Source organism: Montipora foliosa, chromosome 11 (assembly GCF_036669935.1).
Source record: "Montipora foliosa isolate CH-2021 chromosome 11, ASM3666993v2, whole genome shotgun sequence".
NCBI classification, from domain to species: Eukaryota; Metazoa; Cnidaria; class Anthozoa; order Scleractinia; family Acroporidae; genus Montipora; species Montipora foliosa.
The window spans coordinates 13821278-13833777 of NC_090879.1; positions in this window are offsets into that span (position 1 = coordinate 13821278).

Here is a 12500-nt window from a genome sequence, read left to right on the forward strand (position 1 = left end):
GTCACGAAGCTTTATTTTGGGTTGTTTCAAAGCAATTTTTTGGTGAACGTTAAGTTGCATAGCGTGTAGGAGTGAGTAATTTTTAAAAGTACACAAAATGAACTGCACTGCCGTGACATGCCCCTTTAAGGTGCAATGGTATGTCCCGCCGACCAGCGAGACAGATTGTCCATTCAGGACCTAGATAAACTACCTAGAACCCAAGGATATCTAGTAGCTCAATTAGTAGGGGCATCCGGCCGGTGTTAGGGCGATCGTATGTTCCAATCCTTTCTAGGAGAAGCCTAGGACTAGTTTCCCATCCTTCCCAGGGGCATATTGCACCTTAAACATCAATAGTTACATAGAAGTAATAGAGTGTATTTACAGAATAAAAATAACTTCGGTCACAATTTATCTATAAAAACTTCAAAGTAATCTTTTCATGCTCTGCTATTCAAGATGCCACAGGAACTGCACACATAAAGTTTTTAGGACTCAGCAGTGTAACGAAGTGCCTATGGCAGACCGGGCCGCTTCATTCTGAACATTCTCTGCATTGCGCAGAATGGCCAGGCATCATGAATTATTCATAAGGCACTTGCGCGGGATATGCACATCACGGAGATATTATCGGGGCCTCCAATTACAAAGGAAGAAAGCCATTTTGCCGAAATAGTCAAAGAGATTTGCCTTTTACTCGCTTTCCCAAGCGCGAAGTATATAAACACAGCGAGATTTTGAAGAAGAAAGATAGCTTTACATACTCCTTATTCCATTTTCGATTCGGCCAACGGCAAGTTGTGTCCTTTTTACTTCGAAATTTTACAAAGTACGACATTTTTAGTCTAGGAAGAGCTACATTAGTATTCAGAGGCATTTCATTGCTTCCAGAAAATTTTGTTTAAAAGATTAAACTACCAAAAAATTGTCGTTTAATCCGTTGACTTAAATTCCGTGAAAAATGATCAACATAAAGCCCATAGATAACATAGAAACGGTCGATAAATAAGGCATGAATTTAAATTGTTACAGTTCAAGCTTGTCCACAGGAAATTACTCAAATGTCTTTGCATAAATACTTACATAACAGGTTTGATATTTTTGCTATTGTTAAACGATGCCAGGCCAAATGTCCTTAGCTTCGTCCGAATCATGAATCTGCAGAAGATATAATTACTTTCCTAGTGAAATTCTATCCGAGTTACTGATTTTGAGTTGGCAAAATAAAGCTTTCATCATGCTATCCATCGTATCGTCCCACAACTGAGTTTTAAGCTCATGTATTTGATTCTATTTAAGCGGTTACAGCCTATCTTTGAAGTTGTGAAAAGTCGCTCAGTTCTCAGTTAAAGGTAAAGAAGAATTATTTATTCATTTATAATAAGTGAAAGGTAAAAACAACAGGACTCCGGCTCCCCACGTGGTATTCTCAAATTTATTGGGCAAACCACCCATCCGAAAATTCAATGTTCTATTTGTTTCGTTTATGTGTCGGTTCTTTAAATTCCCAGAACAGGTGTTGTGAGGTATGTCCTACCGTTTACAGTTTTTAAAAATGCCCATAACGTGAAAATGTTTATTTTCCTATTTGAAAGTCCATATCAAAATGAACTTTTGCGAAATAATTCAGTCTCGATTCATCATCATCATCATCATCATTTCATTTCAAAGTTTAAATTTTACAAATTGAAAAAAAATACACAAGCCGCATATAGCAAAGTTAATCGAGGCGGGGTGTGTATCTTAAAATCAAATTTGGTAAATTAGATTAATAGTAAATCAGGTAATAACTAAAATGAAAATAAAATAAAATAAGTAGTTGCAAAAACCTACAAGAAGACATGAAACATAAGGAAGTAATTAATAATGAAAGCTAGGGTGTGATTAATGATGACTAGTAATTTTGAGACAACAACATAATCATCCTCATCACCAAGCACCGGAAGTAAAAATTGGTGAATTTTGTTTTTAAAAGGTTTTTTTCTAAGTTTGCGCAAGTCAGGCTTCAGGCAGTTCCAAAGCCTAGCTCCGAAAACGGAAAACGAATTAAGTCTAATACTCAGTCTTGATTTATTAACATATAAGTTACCAACATCAGAAAATCTAGTGTTATATGAATGAACGTCGGATGCACGGGTGAAAAGATCACAGATATTCTGAAAATTGGTAGATGTGTCGTGCACAAGAAAACATACTGTTTCAAAACGAGACACGAATTTTGCACGATGTTTAAAATTCCATTTTTATTTGATATACTCCTTCAGCTGATCAGGATTTCACAGGATCGCTGTGATGTAGATTAAGGAATGCTTGTTGGCGTAGGTCCTGTGTTTTCTAGGTGATCAACGCAAAGGTATCGCTCTGCGATAGTTTTCAGTATTTTTTTCAATTAAGAAAAAAGGCTATCATGTCTATGTCTGAGGATTTTCAAATAGGTCATATGTCCAGGGAAGACTTGAGCGAGCTGTGTGCCAATTTTTAAAATGGCAGACAATTTGAGCGCTTTTAAAAAATTGTAGAAAATTCGCCTGTCGTTCGAATGGAAAGAGAGTTTCGCCAAAGTTCATTTTTTTTTAATATGGACTTTCAAATAGGAAAATAAAAATTTTCACGTTGTGGGCGTTTGAACGGCGAAGACTTCAGTTCTATCCACTCGCTGATGTAACTATCATGGCACTTTCTTATCAGTGTTGATCCGACAGGGCGTCTAGCCAGGGAGTGGCCTAAAGCATGAGTAACTTCATGTGTGCTGATATATAAAACAGTATGTCATCTTGAATGACTTACATTGTTAGGTCGTGGTTTTGGGTAGTGAACACCCGCTCTCCAATTGTGTTGATGGGGTTGTCAAAAAGCAGTCTGTTGGGGAATGAAAAAATTATCAAGTAAGTAAGTTTTTCTTTTCCGCAGATTTAAAGTTACGCATGTGACAAGGAATCTGAGATTAAAGCAAAGGTAAAACATAATTTAACGTTTCTTTATTTCACGCACGAGAGGCCGGGTATGGTCGCTTGTGGCCTGATTTAACTGACTGACATACATTACTCGAAGATACTTTGAATTCCTGAACGTCGCTAGAAATCGGGGACATTTTGAGCCCACATTACGTTATGTGGATATATATTTAGAGCGAAAAGGGATATTGCAATTAGATTTCAGCAAGACGTTCACCCAAGGCTGTTACATCAGATAGCTTAAATGGTGACGCATGGTCAAACTATGGTAGCTGTGATTTGAAATATGTTTCACTGGTCTTACTTACAAATATCTAAGATTCTCAAGTTTGGCAAAAATTCCACTCGTCAAAAAAGTAATGTTGTTATTCTGTAGGAATCTGAGGGAAAAAAGTAAGATTATGTCAACTGGTTTTCATGAGTAAAGTAGTTAACCTCATGGTAAATAGTTACCCTTTCCACATCTTCGTGTAAATAACAGAGAGCGTATTGAGTTCATAGCAGTGCAGTTTTTTTCCGGCTTAAGCAAGCAGTGGATAAATTTATATAAAAATAAATACATTGAATCAATTATTTTAAAAAATGCAGCCACTTTTGAATTCAAGTAACATGTTTCGATGTTTCAAATATCACCAGCCATAGTGAGCATAACAGTTAAATTTTTACAAGGTGATCAGTATATATAGCTATCACTTATTCTTTAGAGATTAAAAGTTCGTTACAAGCGGATAAATTCACCTAACCAACAATATTATAGAAAACACAACTGACATAACGGTAAAGTTTAAAACTCTAACGCTAAACTGACAGGATCAACTTGTTTGTTGAGTTCGAGTTTCAATCGCCTTCATCCTGAGCGGTTCAAACCCGAACCCAACAAGAGTCCTATGCGGGGATATTGATAATGTGATGAAATGCTTTAGTTCTTCCATATCCCCAGGGTCGACGTTCACATTCAAGTTCCTTTATTTGACTAAGACTTTTTCCCCAAATTTTCTGTCGACTAAATGTTACGAAATAATACAGCGTTTTTCAGCAAATAGCTAACAAGTAAGAGCTACTCATAGGGCCACAGGCGTGATTGAGTTCTGACGTCTCTTGTGCAGTGGAAAGCATGGTGGTGGTGGCATAGCTGTCATTGGCCGCAGAAAACTCATTAGAAGTACCAACACCAGCTTTCAGCGTCACGTGACGCATACATTAAAAAAAATGTGAAGGACTGAGAAGTGCGGAAGTGACTCAATCAATGACAGAAGCTCAGGTAAAAATGAAGAACTTAAGGTGAAGTGGATACTTAAAAGAAAAAAGAAAAAGCCGAAGTAGACAAAAAGGATTACATCAAAAGAGTTTTGACTGGATAAATGTGGCAATGGTTTTTCATGGATTTCGACTCAGACCGTATCCATCTAGTAATATGATTCCATGGGGACTTGTTGAGGTCTTGGATTTTTCAAATTGGTCTATCACGATTTTTAACCCGGGAGGGTCTCATCTAGCAATTACGGTTTTTGGACATGATTGGGACTTCTCATTTATTTTGCTTGTGGATTTAAACTTGTATAGGCCAGGGTTGGTTATTGCCTTTTATGAATTTGCTTTAGTTGTGAGGCGGCGTTCGACTCCCCAGTGTGCTTGGCGGGTGAACCCTTAGGAGTTTTATTGCACTTGGTCGTTGCACTGCGCCCTCGGGACTGCCTCAAGTATAAATATAGAACACTCACTTGTGGTACAAAGTCACATTCCCTTTGTTCGAGATTTTGCCATCTTGAATACACTGTGGCCAATCAACAGGATTGACTTGTTAAACAGAGCAACCTTTACAATATTTTTACCAAATATGCACATACAACGTTCACATAACAGTCACCACGAAAATAAATGAGACAATTAACACAATAAAAGTCAGTATCGTACCATCTTTCTCTTTTTAAGAAATTAATTATTACACTTTGAAAGTAACAAAATAAGTAATTAAAGAAAACAATAACACTTAGAGTGTTCTGCATTCAGCAAGTCTGTTTCCACAACAGTCTAAAAACTTAGGCAGCTTCATAATCCTAGCGTAGGTGTTCTTCACGGGTGGATGTCCAGGTGATGGCTCTGGTACGGGTTCTAACACAGAGTTTGGTGCAGGATTGGGAACACTTGAACTGGTAATTGCTCGAATTTTGCACTTTAGGAAAACTCTTGCAAAGTAAGACATACTACTTTGGCAGTGCTGCCTGGGACTGCTTTTGTTGCTGACTGTTGCTGAGCTTGTGAAACTGCCTGTTCCGACCCATGGTTTCTGAGACCCCGCTTGCCAACTCTTTCCTTTCTGCACTTCCGCGACCCTGATATCTTGCCAAATTTCCAATTACGGCAAAGGCTTTGCATACTGGTCATGATAAAGCTTTGCTTTCCGTCTCTTCTGCTTTATTTTACTTTCTACTTCTTCATCGACGGGAAAATAGAGAGGGGCTGCAGCTGTCGGCATACGGGTCTTAGTTCGACGAGTCATCATTCGCTGAGCTGGATTTGATCCAATGTTTTCCTCGGGTGTGTTTCCTTACCCCAGTAAGACAAGCCAGGGTGTTTTGTCGTTGCGGAGTGCTTTCTTGAACAGGTTCTTGGTAATTTTCATGGCGAAGTTGGGTCCCTGAGTTCTAATGAAAGTCTGAAATGTATACTCTTTCCTCTGAAGGGCAAATAGGTCTACGACCATAGGACTCCAAGAACGATATGCAATTTCGGTGTCTGCAACGGCTCTTTTAGGATCCTTACTTCAAAATCTGCGCATACAGAACAATAGGTGATTGCTTGCTTTTGGTCGCTGTTCATTCCTGGCCAGAAGGCGACGTCTCTAGCGTTTCGCAAACATCCCGCAATTCCGAGATGAATAGCATGGCTTCTTGCAAGGATTTCGGTTCTCAATGGTAATGATGTGCTGACTCTTGAACAGGAGACCGTTACGAAGATAAATTTCTTCTCTGTAGGTCCAATATTCTAGGACTGCAATGGGCACATCACGCCTCAACTCTGGCTACCCTACTACGACTTTTCACCCAAGAGACTGGAGGGCCAGGCCTTTTGCCTTTTGTAACTGTGTGTAACTCACTGGACACATTGAAGACCTTTGAGAGGCTTAAAAGGCGTCTGTTTTCAAGGAAAAGTCTGGGAATTCTTCATCTTGTTTTCCTGGGTGGGCCAAATAGGCTCTAGACACCCAGTCAGCTATGAACACTAGTGGACTGTTTTTGTACTTAATGTTCAAGTTGAAACCCTGTAGTCTGTGCAGCGTCCGCTGCAGTCTACATGGAGCGTTGAAGACCGGCTTCTAAAAGACTGATTGAAGTGGCTTATGAGCAGTCTCTACTCTGACCTTCTCTCTGTGTGAAATGTAGTGACTGAATGTCTGTCAAGCAAACGCTGTTACGAGACACCTTTTCTCAATTTGTGCATACCTGCGCTCAGGGGAAGTAAGTGATTTCGACAGGCGAAAGGCTGCTCATTTTGAAGAGGGTGTCGCCTGGTCTGCTTTCACGTGCATCACACTGTATCGAGACCTTTTTGTTGACATCATACTCATAATTTGCCAGAAGAGGGTGCTTGACCGCAGCCGTCCTCACTTTTGTATATTACTTTTAAACTCTTCAGGCGCCAGATTTATTTGGAAAGACATTCTTAAATAGCGATAACGCCCAAAACGTGTCAAGGCTGATCTGGTAAAACCCATTCTTGGCATCTAATGAGCTAAAGGCCTTTGTCATGATAAGTACCAGAAACTCATAATGGTTGAAACGTGCAACGTGCGTTCACAGCTTCCGAATATTCAGTGCGAACTGATTGGTTGAATGTTTCAGTGCTAAGTACCATATTTGGAAACCCCTCGCTCTTGTTGTTCCAAATGTAGTACTTAGCAAATTGAATATTCAGAAGCTTGTTTTCCAGCACACAAGGGGCCGTTACACGTTTCAACCCTTATGGGTTCCTGATATTACGTCATTCGTTCACGTGGTCTTTCATTATACATGGCATGGTGTCTGAAGTCCTTGAATTCAAACACAGTTTTAAGCACGAAAATTTTGCTCAAAGAGAAAAACCTGAGAAGCAACAAGTCGCTTTATTTCTTCATCTCCTCGGAGAAGCACTGGAAATTTACAACACATTCTCGTTATCGACCGCGGGTCAAAACCTTGACGTCTTACTCCAAAAATTTGAAAATTATTGCAATCCGAGGCGGAACATTACATTTGAACGTCACAAATTCTTTACTTGGATTCAGGAACCGACCGAGAGCATCGATCAGTAAGTAACCGAGCTGCATACAAAAGCAAGAGATTATAAAGGTAAGAGAAGTAATCCCTCATACTGGCCCTATTCCCATCGTAATCCCTCTTAGGTTATTTTTAGATGATATCAATTTTCCCGCGGATAATGTTACCGCGCGCGTTACGTGGAAGTTTCGTGGAGGAGGGAAAGTGCAGCAAATTCTGTACGATGCTACTCACCGTTTTCAAAATTGAGTTTCATGGCCTGATAAAATTCATTGTCTGCAAGATACAGGTTTCAAACATACATCCTTGGAATTGCTTAACTGTCTAGTTTACAGTGATACCAATTTGAAGAATTTTCAATCTATCAAACCGTGTTAAATAATTTTGTCAGACGCAGATATGTTTACCTTGATTGCATTGAGTTACTTGTCCATTTTAGTGCGCACTTTCTCATCGTCTACAAAATTCTGTCGCTTACAAAACTCGTCCCCGTCAAGATACAGTTTGCAATCATATATCATGGAAATTGGTTAACTGTATAATTCACTCTGATACCAATTTTACGTTTGTCTAATGTAGGAAACCGTGTTAAATAATTTGTAAGAGGGAGCTATATTTTACGCGTGCGTTGCAAATTGACTTCAATCCGATCTTACGGTTTTAAAAATTTTTATCGTGCGGTCAATTAAAATTTTCCTGTCATGTGTGGTGCTGTTTGAAAGCGTTAGCTGTCTAATTTATGAATGTCATAGAATTAAGTCACCATAGTTTAAGTCCGCTAAGAAAATCGAGAACGCGTTGACAAAGTCAGGAATATGTTACTTGGGTGACTGTAGTCCGCGATATTTCATTGTGTACAAAATTCTGTCGCCTATAAAACTCGTCACTTTCAAGATACAAGATGCAAAGATATATAATTCAAATCGCTTAACTGTGTTGTTTACAGTGACACCAATTTCAACACTGTCCAATGTACGAAACCGAGTTTAATAATTTTGAAAGATGCAGGTATATTTAACATGCGTGCTTTGCAAATTTATTTCCATGCGATACCACTTGTTCATACATTTTTATCGCACTGTCTGTTCAAGGTTTCCTTTCATGTCTGATATCTGCCTAATTTATGAATATCTAAGAATTAAGTCGTCAGATTTTAATCCCGCGAAGAAAATCAAGAACGCGTTAACCAAGTCAGCGATATATTACTTGTTGACTGTAGTCTGCGAATTGCCAATGTTTACAAAATTCTGTCGCTTATAAAACTCGATCCTTTCAAGATACAGGTTTCGAATATCTATAACTGAAATCGCTTAATTGTCTAGTTTTCAATGATACCACATTCAAGGTTGTGCCATATACGAAACCGTGTTAAATCTTTTTTTAAGGAGACAGCTATATTTAACATACGTGCTTTGCAAATTCACTTGAATCCGATAACACGGGTTCAAAAATTTTTATCGGACACTTGATTCAAGTTTTCCTTTTATGTTTGGTACTGTTGTTGAGCTCTATCTGTCTACTTTATCACCATATAAGAATTAAGTCATCATATTTTAATCCCGCAAAGGAAACCGAGAATGCGTTTATTAAAGTCAGAGAGATCGTACTTATCGACTATAGTCTTCCATTCGCCATTCTGCACAAAATCCTGTCGGTTACATAACTCGTTCCTTCCAAGATGCAGGTTTCAAAACATAAGTCATTGTAATCGCTTAACTCTGTAGTCAACAAGTCACGTTCGTCCACAAAATGTATATATGAGTTTGTCTCACCATCCTCCGCCATTTTTGTTTGATGGTAAATCGCGAACGACGGGATCATTGCGTGGGAATTCGCTCAGCTGTCAACATTGGTAAAAATGAGGACATGTGATTGGCTATCAGTTAACCCTCGTGGTAATACCGGATCTCGCAGGAGATCTAAAAATAACTTTAACAGGGATTACGATGGGAATAGGGCCAGTATGAGGGATAACTTCTCTTACCTTCATAATCTCTTGACAAAAGCAAGCACGTGCGAATTTGGTGAACTGTGTAAGAGCTACAGTCGAGGCAGAAGCGTCTGTGGAATATCTTGCAACACCTTGAGAGAATAGTTATTGCAAGAAATCCACTTAAGTCATTACTCACGTTCCAAACTGACCGATTGGATTTCAGAGGGTTGGATCTGGGGAAAAGTGACGTCATTTACTCAGTATCTTCAAGTTCCAGTGTGTAAATGCAGCTTATGAGATATGCAATACAGGAGTTTAGAAGTCTGAAAACCCAAAACTACCGTGCTGCATATTAATTTAGCCGCATTCTTAAATTATTGAGTCATTAATGTCATTTTCTCCTCGATCCAGCTACCTCAAGATCTTAAAGTTAGTAATGGCGGACCATTAAACAGGAAATTCCAGTTAAAATAAACAGGTGTATTTTTGAAATTGAGGCTTAAAACTTGGGTCACTTACTGATTAATTAACATAGTTTTGAAATCCAAAGAAAAATAAAAATTGATTTTTAGGACACACAACTACAAGTCCCAAGCACTCATAAGCTAATGGACAAGTAAAAAAGGCCATTCGAACAGCCAAATCTGTACTAAAGAGAGCTTATGTACTAAAGACGGCACTAACCCCTACATTGCCTTGCTCGAAAGCAGAAGTACCCTGATAACTGGCCTGAGCTATTCCCCAGTTCATAGTTTTCTTTGACAGAAGGCTAAGAATCAACTTCTCACTACAACACAGTTACTGGATGCAATAATTCCAACAGATGCCAAGTCCCAGCTCCTGGCTCAACAGAAAACAGAAGCTGTACTTTGATAGAGGCGCCAAGTCACTACCTCTTGTCAAAACGGGTGAGTGACACTGTTCGACTAAAAACAAAGAATGACTGGAAACCTGCTGCAGTTACCAAACATGCTCACACCCCTAGATCAGTGGTTGTGACCACAAAAGGCACTCCTTACAGACGAGACAGGAGAGACATTATCAAGACCCCTGATAGTAACACAAGCACCATCCACGAGTCCAATAAGTGACAGAGGGATCACTAAGTGCCCGGAAAGTTACACCATCCAGTCCCCTGGTATTATCCGCACTAGATCTGGTAGAATTGTACGACCACTAAGGTTAAATGACTTTGTATATAATTAGTTGATTAAGCGCAATTAATCATTTAGTACATCGCTAATCCGAGTTGTTGTTATCAGCTGAAACATTAACTTTGCATGCCTGTGACAGATCTTGATCAATGAAAAGTGGACAATGTCGATATTTTTGATTGCATGTTTATTACTCCTTTCATTAGCTAGAGGGGAGATGTCATGACATGATGTCGGTTTAATACGTCATTCGTTCACGTGGTCTTTTCTTTAAAATGGCAACCTTGACCTTGCATAGTTTTGGTAGCAGTTTTTCGATTGCAGAAATGTAATATTTGGAACGTTTGATGACCTTATTCAGCTCTGGAGGATCAAAGCAAATCCTAATTTTGCCTGGCTTGCATACTACTACTACTACTGCTACTAAGTTACTTATCCTGTGTTGGACATTCCTCTTTCCTGGTGCACGTTTCTTCTTTAGATCTGCAACTTTAGTTTTTATTCCTCTCGAAGGACTACGGGTGTACGCCTACTAGCATGCTGAACAGGTACTGATGCCGGGTCGACTACAAAGCTGGTAAATACATCTAACGTGGCCCATTCCCTCAAAGACGATCCTGTAGTCCTGAACGACTTGTTGTGGGGTTAAGGGTATAATATTTCAGCTTGAGAGTGCATCTTCAGGAGTCCTAGCTATTGGTAGGTGACGTGGTAGCAGACAACATTAGTTTGTTTGAACAGCCATCTTTTTTAAACTTAAGCACTTCCATTCGACCACCGCAAGTGACTCTAAGATCTATCAGTCCCAGAAAATTGATGAGAGAGCCATTAAACAGTTAAAGCTTTGTATTGCTGGCTTCCATTTGAGGATAGCCATATTAGGTGCTAATCGATAAATCATGATAAGTAAGAAGTTAAGCCCATACCCAGTTGGTATTTCAGAAATTTTCTTGCTTGCTTTCTTCGTTGAAGAAATTAGAGTTGCAAACTAGCGGCCACCATTGGACTTGAACAGTTGAAATGTCTTCAGGCCTGAGGATGGATCCTGCAGAGCTTTCACCGCTCTCCTTTAACCAAAGAATTGAATCGTCATGTTATTTTCCCACACACACTGATGCAAAATGGTGTCATTTTTTGCAGTAAACGCACTGGTTATTGTAGGCTGTACAATCTTTTATTTTGTTGTGACGCTGCCGTTCACCACAGAATTTGTATCGGCACTCCGCGCGCGCGCCTTCGGCGGAAATTTGGTAACCTATCGATGCGAGAAAATTTGGTTTTATGGCCACGACGTCATCGACCTACGTAGGTACGTCCACCCATCCATGTATGCCAATAGGGAGCTTAAGACCAAGACGTTTTTGTCAACACGGATGCCAAGTAGACCGGCGTCTGTGACTTGACTTGTTTGCCGTAAGCTTGTCCCGTCAGTGATTTTACGGCATCGTTAGTTAATTGTACAGCAGTTTTGATTCTTTGACTTCTTTCTTAATACTGAATCATGACTTCAAGTTAAGAAAGACAGGATATATGCTTTTTCAGAGCTACCACCAAAGATTGATTCAGAGGATGAACTTATTGTTTTATTGGAAGAGAACACGGCTGGAAATTCTCTTTCCAGTTACGATCGATGATCATGAAATGATTCTGAATGTAAAGAAAAGTTCACATCTGCCAGTGTTAGCTGATTTGTCCAATCCATTTGGTACATTTCTGTAAAGGAAAGAAAGTGAGGAATAAAAATGAAGCGTTCCAAAAAAGAAATTAAATTTGACGGTCATTAAAGTTCTACAAAATTTAACATCGTCTTTCTGGAAACTTTGTCTTAGCATTGCCAGTGCATTAAAGTTTAAGACCGTAGAGACAAAACACAAGCACATGCAAAAGGATATATCAAGAAATTTGGAAAACAAATATCTTTCAAAAGAGACTTACTCTAGGTTTTTTGGAAAGACTGAGTCTCGGCGTCTGCAGCGCTGTTGCTCGTCAGCCGGTACAATTGACAAAAAAGAGTTTTATAAAATGCTAAAAAGGGGGGGCTTAAAACTGATCTAAACTTAAAAAGGTTTCCCAAATTTTCGAACCGTATCTCTGGTTCTTCTTCGGGGGACAATGAATCTAAAATTCAAAAATCACTGCTTCTTATTTTGGCTCCCAAGAGATCTTAACAGCGGCACATATGCCCTTGGGAACTCCATTCTTTCATTCACAGAGTTCTTAT